The sequence below is a fragment of the Scyliorhinus torazame genome, chromosome 7, assembly GCF_047496885.1.
Source record: "Scyliorhinus torazame isolate Kashiwa2021f chromosome 7, sScyTor2.1, whole genome shotgun sequence".
Taxonomy (NCBI): Eukaryota; Metazoa; Chordata; class Chondrichthyes; order Carcharhiniformes; family Scyliorhinidae; genus Scyliorhinus; species Scyliorhinus torazame.
Genome location: NC_092713.1, coordinates 46,153,540 through 46,170,483, shown reverse-complemented (window position 1 = coordinate 46,170,483; position 16,944 = coordinate 46,153,540). Strand labels below are relative to the sequence as shown.

General features: G+C 41.7%; 1 protein-coding gene across 10 annotated transcripts in view; it reads right to left on the bottom strand.

Moving 5' to 3' along the window:
• ptprfa (protein tyrosine phosphatase receptor type Fa) overlaps positions 1-16,944 on the bottom strand; it is a 662,508-nt gene that overhangs the window by 601,529 nt on the left and 44,035 nt on the right. Inside the window, exon 1 of one of the 10 annotated variants that reach the window (XM_072510633.1) lies at positions 16,038-16,062. The exons of the other annotated variants lie outside the window; for them this stretch is intronic. The gene's annotated coding sequence lies outside the window, so the exon portion shown is untranslated. Of the gene's footprint in view, positions 1-16,037; positions 16,063-16,944 lie in introns of those variants that run through there. 10 annotated transcript variants of the gene reach the window in all.

Genomic DNA, 16,944 nt, shown 5'->3' with positions numbered 1-16,944 from the left:
AATACATTTATTTTCTTTATTCTTTTATATGATGGGATTGGGGTCAAAAGCAGACAAATGTAGGTGAGGTATAGATCAGCCATGATCTCACTGAATGGCAGGAACAATGATGCAGGGCTGAAAGAACTATTCCAGTTCCTATAGTCTTAAACTGGATTTTTTTTAATATAAGGTGAAAAGTGAAGAAAGGAAATTCTGAAGGGGGGGGGGGGGGGGGAAAACCAACATAGGTTGCACCTGTTCAAACTTGCACCAAGTGTTAAAATCAATAATGGTATACGATGGATGAATAATACAACAGCTTGTCTTTTGCCTTCAGCAAGTTTGTTCTTCATACAGCTCAGTAGAACTACAAGCACCTTATGGTTTCCCTCACACCAACAGTTCTAGCTGTGTCCATTTATACTCTTGAAGGTTGAGTCAATGATCATCACCTATCTTTAACAATGTAATTGCCAAAGCATGCTATTGTTGATACATTGGCACCAAGTCTCGTTCATCTATAACCCTGGGCTCGTTTACCTATACTCTCAGTTAAGTAATGCCTAAATTGTCATCCCTGTTTTCAAACCTTCTCATGGCCTTGTTTCTCCCTACCTCTAATCTCCTCCAGCATCTTTGTTACTCTAATTCTGGCATTTGAGCATCCCCGATTGTAATTCGTTCCACCATTACTGTCGAGGCTCTAAACATTGGATTTCGAACCCTTAACCACTGTCTCTTGGAGCAAGCTTTTGCTCATCTACCTTGATATTTCCATATTGGCTCAGTATCAGGTTTTGTTTAATAATGCTTCTGTGAAATAAGTTATTGTTGTTAGGCAAAAGCAGAAAGCAATTGCTGTAAATTAGCTCTGTCTGGATTTGCAGCAATCAGTTGCAAAATGTGGGTTGCATGCGACACAATTTACTATTTTTACAACAGACCTTTGACTGGAGTTAAAATAGATCTATTCTAACTGTGCCATTTGCCTGTAAATGATTTATAACAGAACATCATTAACAATATCATTGAACTCTCAATCTCCCTCTTCACACAGCCTCTTCACACAGCAATAAAAATACACTTTCTACAAAGTTTACTTGTAGTTACAAAGTAACATTGCTCCACTGATAACATCGCTGCACACTGCGCACTTGTGAGATAGCAAAAGGTTTGAAGCAAGTTAAACAAAAAGCATACAAGAATCGTTTTTTTTAAAAAACTAATGTATTTTCATTCATGTTAAGATAGTTGGTGAATGGAGACACTTCGATTCAAGGGTCTTCATTTTGTGGGAAGATTTATTTTTCAGCAACAGGACCAATATCAATATGGTAACAGAAGAATCACTTTAATGGCACTCTCAAAAACATGTAATATAAATACCAGCATAATTACCTGCATCATGCAGAAATTAATTGGTTGGGGAAATCAATGCACAGCATCAGACAGCAATAGGATACAGATCTATACATGCAAGTTCATTTTTTTTTACCAGATTAATTAGGATTAAAATTAAGCAGAAAAGTCTTCTCTACAAGAAAAAGTAATGTTTAAGTTTGCCTGAAGGCAGGAAACCAAACCACCAACTGAATAGGTGGCCTTCTTTACATCATGGTACATCTACCAGAAAATAACAGAGCTTTGAGCATAGTTTCTAAAGCAAATAAATTACAAAATGTAATGGGAATAAAGGGGCAATATTTTTTTGTGGTGCTAATTTTCAGTTCAGATTGACAATTAATGAGATAGATTGCGATCATAGTTTTTATAAATTATGAACGCAATTCATTTTTTTCAATTAAGGGACAATTTAGCGTGGCCAATCCACCTACCCTGCATATCTTTGGGTTGTGGGGCAGAAACCCATGCAAACATGGGGAGAATGTGCAAACTACACATGGGCAGTGACCCAGAGCCGGGATCGAAACATGGGACATCGGCATCGTGAGGCAGCAGTGCTAACCACTGTGTCACCTTGCTGCCCACGATCATAGTTTAAACACTCTTAAAATGAGAAACAATATCCATTACACATCAACTTATATTAAATTGGCATTTTAAAAAAATCATTGCTGGGGGGGGGGGGGGGCACTTCCAAGTTGCCATATTCTAATGCATCTGCTGCCCTCATCCTTCTAGGTAGTAGAGGTCACAGATTTGGAAGGCGTAGTCGAAGGAGGAGTGGCGAGTTGTTGCAGTGCATTGTGCACATGGTACGCACCGCTGCCACTGTGCCCTAGGTCAGGAGGGAGCGAATATTTGGGGTTCCAATCAAGTTGGCTGTTTTGTCCTTTGTAGTGATGGGCTGGGCACCGCCATTAATTAGGTTGGGGATATTTGTGGACCCTCCTCTGATTAGCTGTTTAATTGCTTACAAATTCTATCTACCACTTTAGTGCTTAACATTCATAAACAATACACACCAATATACATGACTGTCTATAGTCATAGGATTTCTCATGGGAGACATTTAAGTTCTATGTTATGTTATAGAACATAGAACGATACAGCGCAGTACAGGCCCTTCGGCCCACGATGTTGCACCGAAACAAAAGCCATCTAACCTACACTATGCCATTATCATCCATATGCCTATCCAATAAACTTTTAAATGCCCTCAATGTTGGTGAGTTCATTACTGTTGCAGGTAGGGCATTCCACGGCCTCACCACTCTTTGCATAAAGAACCTACCTCTGACCCCTGTCCTATATCTATTACCCCTCAGTTTAAAGCTATGTCCCCTCGTGGGGAAGGGGAAATTAGCCTATGGTCATCTGGAACTATGGCAACTTTACCTTTATGAAAAGGGAAGAGAAAACTATAAATAGAAAGTGACGAAAAGTTCATTGAACAAACAGAAAATTTAAATGCTCACATCATGCTTTGATCTTCACAATGGTCATATCATAGAATTTACAGTGCAGAAGGAGGCCATTCGGCCCATCGAGTCTGCACCGGCTCTTGGAAAGAGCACCCTACCCAAGCCCACATCTCCACCCTATCCCCATAACCCAGTAACCCCACCCAACACTAAGGGCAATTTTGGACACTAAGGGCAATTTATCATGGCCAACCCACCTAACCTGCACATCTTTGGACTGTGGGAGGAAACCGGAGCACCCGGAGGAAACCCACGCACACACGGGGAGGATGTGCAGACTCCGCACAGACAGTGACCCAAGCCGGGAATTGAACCTGGGACCCTGGAGCTGTGAAGCAATTGTTTCTACTGACTGCAGAAATCCCAAACATGTCTTCAACAATCCAGGAACAGAATTAATTTTATAATGTGGAGCACCTTCTCCTGAGCTTTTAAACACGACTGGTCAGCAGAATTACAATAACTGTACATGAAACATTACATATTTATTTTTAAAAATCAATTATAACCAATCACCCCAGCAAATATGACCACAAATCGAATAACGAGGGCTCAGATGAACATAAATTAATCTGATTTCTCAGAATGGGATTTCAATCCACTGACTAAATTTCTACTTTGTAATCCACTCACATATTAGAGTACTATGTTCTCGATGTAACTGCAGTTTAACTTTTGCAGATCATTCATTTGCTGCAGTTTAGAAGAATCATGAAAACTATATTGTTATTCTTTCAAAAATATATTTATTAAAAAAATGGAGTTGAAATAGACATTTGTTAGAGTATGGCACCAAGGCCCTGCTACCAAATAAAACTCTGGCCAACAGAGATCAGAGGGCAAGCTCTGCAGTGGTGTATCATATCTGTCACAAAGGGAGATGGTTATGCTGTTGGAGATCAATCACCTCAGTCTCAGATCATCGCTGCAAGAGCTCCTATGGACAACATCCTGTGCCCAAACAACTTCAGCTGTTTCACAAACATCTTTCCCTCCATTATTTTGCAAGTGAGGCTGTTCACTGATGATTGCACTACTTGGCTCCATTCATAATTCTTCAGATAACGAAGTATTTAATGAAGCATTAAATGCTTGCATGCAGCAAAGCCAACATAACATTCTGGCTTGGGTTGATAAGTAGCAAATAACATTTGTTCCAAATAAATGCTAGGCAATGAACACTGGCAACAAGAAAGAGTCTAACTACCTGCTGTCAATGCCATCGTCGGGTTTTCCATCATCATCAGATGGGTTATTATTGACCGGGCTTCCAAATGAACCAACCACATCCTGTCCACCATGTACAAGGCACAAGTCAGGGTAATGGAATGCTCTCCATTAACTGCAGCTCCAACATCACTCTAAGACTGTCCAAGACAAAAGCAGCCTGCTTGATTGGCACCCCATGCACCAGCTTCAATATTCACTCCCTCTACCACTGACATACAGTGTGTACTATCTACAACATGCACTGCAACTCACCAAGCCTCCTTTGACAGCACCTTCCAAAGCTGCAACCTCAACACCCAGAAGAACAAGGGCAGCAGAGGCTTGGGATCACCACATGCAAGTTCTCCTCCGAGCTATACACAATCCTGTCTTGGAACTACATGACCATTCTTTCAATGTTGCTGAAAATCCTGAAATTGTCTTTCTACCAGCAGTGGTTGCATCCACACCACATAGATTGCAGCGGTTCAAGAAGACAGTTCACCACTGCTCTTCTCAGGAGCAGTGAGGGATATGGCAATAAATGCTGGCCTTGCCAGCAAGGCCCATATGCTTTTCTATTCTTTGATGGGGGTAAGTGATACGGCCACCACTGCAGGTCAGAGGTTGGGTTTTCTGTGGAATGCAGTTCACCCAATGGCTCTCCAAAGTCTCTCCACCAAGTCGCAGTTACATGGGTGGCTGCAGCTGCAAGGACACTTGAATCTTGACACGATCCAGGAAAAAGCAATCTGCATGATCAGCACGCCACCCACCAGCTAAGACAATTACTCCCTACTCCCTCCACCACAGATGCACTGTGGCTGCAGTGGGCAAAGGCCTCTTTGGCATCACATCTCCAATCCACGACTATTGTCCCGAGAAGGATAGGGGCAATGGGTGAATCGGAACACCATACCTCCAACAAACCATGCTGATTTTGACATACATCATCACATGGACTGGGCACGTCAAGATGATCAGCCATCACAATCTTCCCTGGAAAAACTAAGGGTGCCTAGTAAATGCTATCATCCGTGACGTCCACATCAACAAGTTTAATGTCATGCCAATCAAGGCAGGAATTGCCTTGCATATTTGTGGATTTTTGTTTTCATTTGCCCGAATACAAGACAGGCATTACATATTTCCACCGAAATCCTTTGGCAGAACCAACTATTATAACCTGTCTGAATACTATTGGATGGGGACTATTCTTTTTTAACTTTATCAGAGTTACAAAGCCAGAGCTCAGAGTGTGGACAGGAGCAAACTCCTAATCCAGCTCCTTGCCTGCTCCAAAAACCAATTCAAATTGAATCCAATTCATGGTCCCCACAAGAGAGACATACTAGATCCAGGCATTACACCTGACCTCACGCTCATCTTAGCCAAAAGTATTTATCTAGGGGGTTATGAGCTCCCCCAGTGAGGGGGGAGGGATTCGTTAGCAGTTTCACCTACTTAAATAGAGCTGGCCAGTGTGGTACCAGCAAGAGGAGTGAAACAGTGGTGAAGTACTACTGCTGCTGTGTATATATTATTGTAAATAAAGTTATTTTCTTTTGACTTTATAAATTCGTGCTGGATTCTTCGTGGCCCTCACAAAACCAACACTCCATACAGAAGCTACCACCCTGGGAAATTAAATGGCTGAGTGTTAAATATTGCTCAATGTTTGTTTTACGTGACTATTTTTAAATCATTTTTTAAATATTCCGACTTTCATCAGCTACAATATACAAAATAAAATCTTAATCATTACAATCTCCAAATGTAATGTTGATCTGTGTCCACACTAATTAGATTTACATGTTCACTGCTACATTCTCCAAAACACAGCTGTGTTTACTTCTGCTAACAAACAGTGACTTTATTAACAGCACAGAAATGACTGCTTGATATGAAAGGTTACAGTTCTTTCTGTGACCTCAAATTTACTAGGTGATATTTAGTTTCCAAGTGCACAAATTAAATTTAACATATACCAGCTGCTCTGATTTGACAAAGAAATAGATGAATCAAATTGGTCGCCCACTTCCTATTTCAGAAATGACATTTTACAATTTGCAAAGAGCCAACAACAGGTGGACACGGATTTCTCAAATATTCTATCCCTAACCTGAGCAGAGTCAACATTGCAAATGGATTCCTATATTCAGCCGATAAAATTATTTTGCAAAAATAATCTGCTTGTAACAACTGCACTCCACAGACAAAAAACACATTCCAAGAGGGTACAGTGTTAGGTGATGTATTTAGCAAGAACGTAGGTGCAATTACAACATTCAATTTTAAATTCGTATTCTAGAAACAATGTACAAGGAATTCACACCAGAAGTCAATCACAAAAAAACATTAATTTCATTTAATCTACCGTCACGCCACCTGATCACAGACCTTCCCTTGTGTTCTCCTCCCCCACCACTCCCTCTCACTTGCTCAAAACCACCACCACCTGACTTGCTGTGTGTTGTCCAGCTTTTCTGTTTTTATTTCAGATTTCCAGCATCTACATTCTGTAGTATTTTGTTTTGCATTAGCTTAGACATGTTATTTTGACAGGGCTACAAAAAGGCAAGTTTCTGAGACCAATTCCGTAGTTTGGCCAAATCAAGACATGCCCCGTCCATTCATCAAAAACATTTTTACTACAGCCAATAGTTGGATAGCCATTCAACACTGATGAATGACTGTTTGATTTAATGGAATTATGAGATGATGTATTGAGGGCATGTTCATTGGCTGCTTTTAGTAATGCCCTTATATAGATCAAAGAGTCAGATCACAACACAAGTTTGATTGACAGCTGAATCGGAGTGCTTTGGAATTAGATTTGTTGCAATTCTCTTAGCTTTGATGGTGCGTGATCTCCACTTACAGCTTATATAAATGCAAGAAATTTCATTTAATTAGAACAATTCTTATCCTCAAAATACCCCAAATATTTCACACACAATGAATCATGAAGTGTAGTCACTGTCCCACAGGAAACCCTGGCAGCCAACCATAGACAATAATGTGTTAAATAGGTTTGTAATATTAACTATATGGAACTATCAGTCAATAATAAAGTCACTAAAAGTGACTCCAATATCTACAACAACAAATCTAAGCAGTCACTAGGGCAAACATATCATTTATTATTTTGGAGCTGAAATCCAAATATTGATTAAAACCAGTTAGTAGGCCTGACAGAAATGCAACTCCCAATGCAGAAAATTCAAACAAGTCCACATACAAAATTCAAACTCCGATACATAAACGTTGCAAGACCCCACTGACAAAAAAAACCCAAATGCAGTTGCTAGATGAGCCCATGTGGCATTCCAAGCACCCCAATGATATAACATTACACACTGTCTAAAATTAGGAGTGTTGGAGAAAGTGTGAATGCAGCCTCACCTGCCTCTAGCCTCAGTGCCATTGACTGGATCAAATTGCATATTCCAGGTACATTGCTGTTCAATTACTCCTCCCACTTCCCAGCATTTTCTGTACATGATTGACATTGCTGGAAAATACAGTAAAAAAATAAAAACTGCCTAAACAGAACAAAGTAGTGTTCCTGGCAAAATATCAATAGTCCTCATACATAAAAAGCTAAATGGATTGGTGTAGGAATACTTAAATTCACCAGACAGCAGACTTTTCTAATCTTCCATGTCTGAAGGATGAAATTGCTGTGGTTCAAATTGGTTTTGCACATAAAAGTGTAACCCATGGGTATGTTGAAAACCCCTGCACTATTGTTACAATACTTTCTCCAAGATCATTGGCTCATGGGTGACCAGAACTTCGTGGGGAATAGGTAAATAGCCAGCAGTGCCCTGGAGGCCTAAAGTCCAAGAGGTGTGGAAGATAGGCAGCCGACTAGGGAGGTTGAGGTGACATCAGCATGGATGAAGGTTTCAGCAGCTATAGGCTGAGGCAGGCAATGTCACAGAAGTGCAAGGCATCATAAAATGTAGCGTATAGGGCAGCACGGTGGCACAGTGGTTAGCATTGCTGCCTCACGGCGCTGAGGTCCCAGGTTCGATCCCGGCTCTGGGTCACTGTCAGTGTGGAGTTTGCACATTCTCCCAGTGTTTGCGTGGGTTTCGCCCCCACAACCCAAAGATGTGCAAGGTAGGTGGATTGGCCACACTAAATTTTCCCTTAATTTCAAAAAATGAATTGGGTACACTTAATTGATTTTTTAAAATTGTAGCGTATAGATTGAACCAGCAAATAAGACTCAATTTCTTCAACGCTAACATTCAGGCTTGGGGTAAATAAGTGACTAGTAACATTTGCGCCACACTGTAACAGGCAATGACCATCACCAACAAGAGAGAATCTAACCCATCTCCCCATAACATTGGAGTCACTTTTAGTGATTTGATTATTGACTGATAACTTTCAATAGCATTACCATCACTGAATCCCCCATCAACATCCTGGGGATTACCTTTGACCACCCGTATAAATACTGCAACTATAAGAGCAGGACAGAAGATAGAAATTGTGTGGCGAGTAACTCACTTCCTGACTCCCTAAAAGTCTGTCCAGCGGGCAGCACGGTGGCGCAGTGGTTAGCATTGTTGCCTCACGGCACCGAGGTGCCAGGTTCTGTAGCCACTTAAAATGGCCAACTCCCGATTTAAAATGGTGAACGGCAAAGGCTGATGGGAAAGTCAGCCAACAGGACAAAAACGAGCAGCTGCAGGTTGGCTGTGTATTTACCTCTGGAAAGGCCAGACAAGATCGATACCAGCAACCATCAGCATAACAAAACACCAGCCATCTGCATACTAATGAGCAATCCCCGGGAACAATAAGCAACATTTAGACACACAAAGCAAAACCAGACTCTTCGGCGCCAGCAGGAGCCTACACAAAAGACGGTGAACGACCACCTCAAGACCGCCCATCGATCAGGGAACCGCTCCAACATTGGAGAAAATCGAACCAAGTGATTGGGACAAAGTCCAATCACTTGGGACCAGGTACAGGGTCCACCCCGAAAGGCAGGAAGCCCCTGGGGACTATAAGAATTGAGCCCCAAGTTCAAGTCGCTCTCTTCTTCTTCGGCTCGCTTCCAGCTCTTCCAGCTCTCGTCACTCTTCAGCAGCCGACCGAACCTGTAAGTCTTACTTCAACGCTCGCTACGAGATAGGCGCTCCTAGCTATCAATCTGTACCAACTTCGAATCCCGCAGGCTCAGAACCCGAACGCAAGGCCATTTGTTTCCCTGACCTGGTGGGCCAGTTCCAAGTTAAGTATAGGCCTGTTAGTTATAGAAGTAGCTTAGACGTAGAATTTATGCATGAGTAGTGATTACGGTGTATAATAAATGTGCTTTGATTTAAATCTTACTAATCGGTGTATTGGATTATTGATCATTACTCGGACTTGAGCCACGTGGCGGTATCATAAAGATACCTGGCGACTCAAGAGCAAAGATGATAAAACAGAGCAATTAAACGAAGGCAAAGTTAGCAACAGTTCGATCCCAGCTCTGGCTCACTGTCCGTGTGGAGTTTGCACTTTCTCCCAGTGTTTGCGTGGGTTTCACCCCCACAACCCAAAAATGTGCAGGGTAGGTGGATTGGCTACGCTAAAATTGCCCCTTAATGGAAAAAATGAATTGGGTACTCTTAAATTTTTTTTAAAGTCTGTCCAGCAAGGCACATGTCAGGATTTTGATGGAATACTGTCCATCTGCCTGGATGAGTGCAACTCCAACACTCAAGAAGCTCAACACCATCCAAGACAAAGCAACCCGCTGACTGGCACCCCATCCAATACCTTAAGCATTCACTCCCTCTACCACCAATGCATAATGGCAACAATGTATCTACAAGATCCACTGCAGCAATTCACCAAGGCTTCTTCAACAGCACCATCCAAACCTGTGCCTCCTATCTCCTAGGGCAGCAGATACATGGGAACACCACACCTCGGAGTTCCCTCTCCAAGACTCCTCCCATTAACTTTTTTAAAAGTCTGCTACTATCTTCCCTACCAAAACACTACCCGCTTATTTATTAGGACAGCCACCCCACTTGTCTTAATGTCTAATCCCGAGTGGAAAACCTGGCTACCCATCCTTTCCTTAGCCTAGTTTGATCCCCGATCTTCAGCGGAGTTTCCTGTAAAAATGCCACATCCGCCTTTATGCTCCTCAAATGCGCGAACACATGCGACATCCATTCAGCCCTGTCACATTCCATGTGGTGATCAGCCTGGTCCATCCGGGAGAGTGGGTGGGGGGGGGGGGGGGGGGGGGGGGGTGTACCCCATGGGCCAGTCCCCGGCCCACCCTCGAATGCCCAGCGTCACCGACCCCCTCCATATCACACTTCAACAGCCCCACCCCGGCGGTAGTGTCCCTCCCAAACAAAATAACAATTCCAACCTCTCTAGCACTATAACCACCTGCTCACGCCCCACTGTGCACTAGCCCATCCAGCTAGCCTGGCAGCCCGCACCCATGGCGCCAAACATCCTACCCCCTCCCCCACTCGCACACTTCCATGGTGCAAACAACAATAAGACAAAAGGTGCACTCACCCAGCACGATCCTCCAGCATTCTACCAAAGAACCCCACAAGAAAGGGCAATAACAATAATAAAAACAAAAAACAAAACCGGGGGGGGGCAAGAGAGAACCAACATCCCCACACACCTCCTCCAAAGTTCAACGTCCTACTTCTCCTACCAGTCCATTGTCTCTCACAAAGTCCATTGCCTCTTCCGGTGCTCCAAATTAATACTTGCCACGAGGCGGGCCGGGTACAACATCCCAAACTTCACCCTTCTTTTTTTATATAAATGTAGAGTACCCAATTATTTTTTTCCAATTAAAGGGTAATTTAGTGTGGCCAATCCACCTAACCTGCACATCTTTGGGTTGTGGGGTTGAAATCTATGCAGACACAGGGAGAATGTGCAAACTCCACACAGACAGTGACCCGGGGCCGGGATCGAACCGTCTTCTTAAGGAGGGCAGTCTTGATTCGGTTGAAATCCACTCTCCTCTTGGCCAGTTCCGCACCCAGGTCCTGGTATATCTCGTCTGCCTGGCCCACCTCAAGATCTTCTCCTTATCCAGTAATGGATGCAACTTCACCACCATCCACCTCGGCGGCTCGTTCACATGCGGCTTCCTCATCAGAGCCCTATGTGCCTGATCAACATCCATGGGCCGGTCAAAGACTCCCTCCCCCAACAGATCCTCCAGCATTTTGGCTACATAAGAGCCTGCATTGCATCTGCTCCCTCGATGCTCTCTAGCATCCGCACAATTCTCAAGTTCTGCCTCTGGGAGCAGTTCTCCAGGTCCTCCACTTTCTCCTCGAGCCGCTTCTGGGTACCCCTCCATCCCAATTTTGGTCACCAACGAGGTAAGCTGCTTCTCGTGCTCCCCCTCCTTCTAGATTGCCTGGCTCCAAGTCTCCAGCCACAGCTCCACACAGTCTATCCCCACTTTCAGCGGGTCTAGCACATTCGCCAGGTCCTCCAGAGCCTCCCTCTTCTGCTGACTGAACTTTTCATTCAAAAAGTCCACCAACTGCTCCGCTGACCACTGAGCCGAACCCTTCCTCTTCATCATCTCTCCCTGTGCCGCACAAAGAGTTTCTTGCTCTTGCAGTTCCTTTTTTCTAAATTCACTTCTGGTCCACAGATCCATTCAGGGTGGAGTATAGTCTTCCTCCACCACTCTTTTCCTTCAAAACATCCGCCCTGCAACCGGGAAAAAGGACCAAAAAGACCGCCTCAAGGGGAGCTGCCAAATGTGCGACCACTCACACCATGGCCACCACCGGAAGTCCTCAAATATCAAATTGCTCAAGGCTCTCATAGTCCCATTTCCTCAATTCCATACGGGCATCTCCTTCTCCGGAGTGAAGACCAATGAGAAATATTCATTTGACACCCTCGCATGGTACAGTTCAAATTTGTTATGGACAAGGAAAAAGATGACTGTTTAGATTTGGCTATTCTAATAGTCTTCTGGTCAACTTCCCATTGTCTACCCTATATACTTGATGTCATCCAAAATTCTATCACTAGTATCCCAACTCACACTGTCCTTTTCACTCATCACCCCTGTGCTCCCAGCTAGGCAAAAATTTGGTTTTTAAATTCTCATCTTGGTTTTAAAATCCTTCTACAAGCTTGTACCATCTCTGTAATCTCCTCCACTTCTGTAGTCCTCGGAGATATCTGGGTTCCTGTAATTCGGGGCCTCTTGCTTATTCCAGACTTTAATTGCTCCACAATTAGCAGTTATGTTTTCAATGCCTATTATCTACCTCAACTCTGAAATTCCCTCCCTAAACTTCTCCATCTCTATCTCTTAACCCAAGACACTGCTCAAAACCTCTCTGACTAAGTTTTGTCATCTGTCCTAATAGCTTACATAAACTTGGGGTCAAATTTTATTTCATAGTGCTTCGCAGGAGCATCATGGAACATTTTACTACATCAAAGGCGAAACAAGTTGTTGTTTGGTGTTATGCTACACTGTAAATTTATGATTTATGAATTATACCCCAATCCCTATGGAGTTTTACTTTTGTTACTTGTGTCTGCAGAATAAATTTACCACTGTATTTCCATTCATATTCTTTGATCATTTCCCTTCCAAATTATTTATTTGACTTCTTACACTTTGCATCCTTTCGTGATCCTCCATGTTTTTGATTTGCCCATTCCATCATTTTATCAATATCCCTTCATTGCTTCTTTTGGGCCTGAGGATTATTTACTATACCTCCGATTTTAGACAGCAGATTGTCTTCACAAGAAAGACACTAACCCCTCTTTCCCAAAGTCCAATTCATTATGTGCAATGAACATCAGTCCCAGAACAGAGCTCCTGTGACAAAGTGCAACCCATTTCCACAATTCACAGAACCGGCTTTTTAATTCCTACTTGTTTCCTCATTTCTAACCATTTGTTACTATTACCAAACCACATACCCTCTTAATGGTCTCTAATAGCCAGCTCCTTCTGTGCTATAAAAATCTGGTCCCAACATTTGTGGACCAATTAAAACGCAGTATATTTTGTCTCTGTGAAATAGCCTGCTCTCCTTCATTAAGAATTTAGTACCAATCCTCTCAAAACATTTTTGTTCTCCTCAAAACTGTTCATCAGCAACTAAAGCAGATTTCACAAACATGGTACACATCCAGTCCAGTGCTTCGAATATAGCCATATATTAAAACTAAGTACAGCTTCAAAGAGTTCAATCTCGGTCCCAGAGGACCATCATTATCAAAGCACATTCAAAAGCATATTCATAGAGTAGACATGACTTACAGCATGCTGACAGTCACAGACATCCTCATAACTCTATAATATAGGGCCATATCTTACGTTCCTTCAGCTCACAAACTCACCTTTGCAGAATCTGTTGTTCGAACACACTATGCTGTTATTTGATTGTCCAGTTAAATTAATACACATTAAAACTGCAACAAATTGAAAATAATATTCTCTTAAAGGGCCAACAGAGTCTCCACTCTCTAGCCACCATTACAGCCTCAGAGCTCACAACCCCAATGAGGGTAGAGACCCACATTTGAGAACCCCTGGTATGGGCTAATAATTCTCACTGCTGGCAGGTGCCAGAGTTATTGTTTACATCGCACTGAATGGGGCTCAAGGAATCCCAAATTTAGAACCCCTTATAATTCAAAATCTGATCCCAGATACTGAAAGATAAATATAGCTGATACTGGAAACAACATTACCTACTCAACAGACTATAGTCAACATAATATTCTGCCTGCAAAACACTATTTCAAAACAGTTTAAATTTACCACTAACTTTTTTATTTTTTATTTAAAATTTTCCTAATTAAGGGGCAATTTAGCATGGCCAATCCACCTACGCTGCACATCGTTGGGTTGAGGGCGAGACCCACACAGACACAGGAGAATGTGCAAACTCCACATGGACAGTGACCCGGGGCAGGGATCCAACCCGGGTCCTCAGCGCTGTGAGGCAGTAGTGTTAACCACTGCGCCACCATGCCAAGAGTTGGGGAGCAAAAGGGACAGGAAAGGTAAAAAGACATGAAAAGTACAGGTAATTTCATTGAAAAGAAGATCTTTCTGTTACTATTTTGAAAAGGTGAATAAATGGAGGATGTTGAGTGCCAACTGGTATGCGATAACGAAACAGGGAAACTAATCAGCAGATTATATATAGGCTTTATTTTTTGGAATGGTGTACATTACCAATCAAAAAGTAGAGAGGTTCACAAGAGTTTTTGAAGTCCAATATATTCAAGATTCTTGTACTCCTTTCCTCTTTGTGTGCTTGAAACTTTTCAGAAATCAGAATCAATGTTAACTCAATTAACTTTTTATATGGATTAAATGCTCATTTTTTCTATTTGTTCATGGGATGTGGGTGTCGCAGGCTGTGCCAGCACTTATTACCCATCCCTAATTGCCCTTGAGGAGTCAACCACATGTAGGCCAGACTGGGTAAGGACGGCAGATTTCCTTCCCTGAAGGACATTAGTGAATCAAACGTTTTTACGACAATCGACAATGGTTTTTACAGTCATCTTTCGAATTTTAATTCCAGATTTTTATTCAATTCAAATTTCACCATCTGCTGTGGCGGGATTTGAACCTGGGTTCCCAGGGAATTACTCTGAGTCTCTGGTTTACTAGTCCAGTGACAATACTACTATGTCACCGCTTCACCATCCTTCTCATGTATACACAATCGCCAACTTTCACCTAAATAATTCAATTAGGAGGCAAACGGTTGAAGTGCAATTATGCTTTTAAAAGACTCTTAAATACGCCCTCAAAACAAGCTTGTATCCCAAGAGTGCAATCTCTCCTAAAAGCTCACAAGGAACCTACACATTTGATACCAGTCAGAATTAACGGTTTAAAATTTTCTCAGCACGTCGACATTCTTGATCCTTAATACACAACCTTGTTTAATATTTTATTATTACCTGCTTTCCAAAGAAAAATACACACCATTTATTTCAAATTAAAACAAGGCAAACAGTGGCTGATATTTTCCAGCCATTGATGTCGGCTGGATTTTCTGGTCTTGCTGGTGCCTTAGGGTGAAATTGGTAAACACCGCTGGGGGGCACAGAATCAGTAATTACATTTGAAGTAAATTTTGCAATCGGATAAACTGTGTTGAGATCTGCACAATGCTCTTCAACTGTCCAGTTAAAAGACCAGCGTAAAATCACAATATGATATTTGTTAAGATTACCAGATTTATGTATTTTTGGCCAAATTTATTGTATGATCTTAATTCTTTGCCTCAAATTACTTCTGCAATTGCTACCAATATTCATCCACTATTAGAATTAATTCTTTTATTCCAATCTCAGCTGGATTTTAGAAAGCATAAAACTTCCAATTATGCAGCTAGGTTTTTTTTCTTCCCCACTGTCCAGATGTGCCTATTTTGTGAAATATATTTATGAAAGTTGTACTGACAATATTATAGACACGTTATGAAAATTATAAATGTTACAAACTTTAGGCGAGGAAAATATAGATTTGTCGCACAAATGAGGGTACATCTCATTAAAAAACAAAATATTTTTCCTAAACATTGAATTTACTCACACAGAGCCATGGTCATAAAATGGCAACTATATTCTGCTTATTTTTTTTTTAAAGATGACTTTAACAATCTCCTCAAAGATAAACACAGAAGGTGAACTCACTACACAAGTTCAAACCAGGTTGGACTTTTAGCAATGATAGTAACCTGTCCTGCATCTGCTTGAATGGATCAATAAATCTATAACTAATAACTTTTACTTTACCTCAACTATTCAAAAATGAAAAGCAGAATACTGCAGATGCTGGAAATCAGAAATAAAATCATAAAAAAGGTTGATAACACTTGGTAGGTCAGAAGCATATGTAGAGACATAAAAAAAGTTGACATTTCAGACCTTACGACTCACCAGAACTGAATGTTGCTACAGATGAACAGCGTATAAGGAAATGGTGATAGGAAAAATGATCACAAACACAAGAGGAGATGATTGGCCTGTAAATTGATACGAAGGCAAACATGAGAAGAATAAATTGACAGGAGTTGATAATAACATAGGACAAAAGGAGACTGTGTCAGTAATTAAAGCACAAAAGCAAAGGCGAATATAGACATGGAAAAAACAAATTAACCTAAGGAAGGGGAAAATCCATACAAGAAGCCAAAAGGACATATAGACAGGATGGCAATAGTTACCCAAAGAAGGCTTTTGTAATAAATGCATTTTGTGTAAGAAATAAAATTAGTTTGAAGTACAAACTTAGCAGAAAGGTTCAGCTGATGAGAGCTAAATATTCCAATCTTTAGAAAGGGTTGCAGTGTAGTTGGTTTAGTGATAAAACGGTATACTTGAAGTACATACAGATCCACAAGAAAAGAAACAAAGCGTAAATTAAAAGTGGTGAGACACAGGTTCAATTCTCTAAACTCAGCCATCTGCTTTCAGAGATCTACATGCAAGTTGGCCTTTTGTCCACAGCAGGTAGATGGATTCAGCAATATGGGACGGGCAGTGACAATGCTTCCTTGAAACTTTGCAGCTCTAGTGCCATGCAACATTGGTAATATGCTGCACAGAGTACAAGCAATGTTCCCTTTAAGATGGGCACACACATGGCTGCATGACAATCTGCATGTCAATCTTAAGGGGACGACACAGTACAACAAGCCAGTCGTGCGCATGAACAGAAATTAGAGGAAACACTGCGCAGGTGCACTCTTCTTAATGGAAAATATAGACAATAATTAATTTTAAGTTGTGGTGGAATTCCTTGGTGCAGCCAGTGCTATCCTAGGTGGTGTTTTTGAGCAACTTT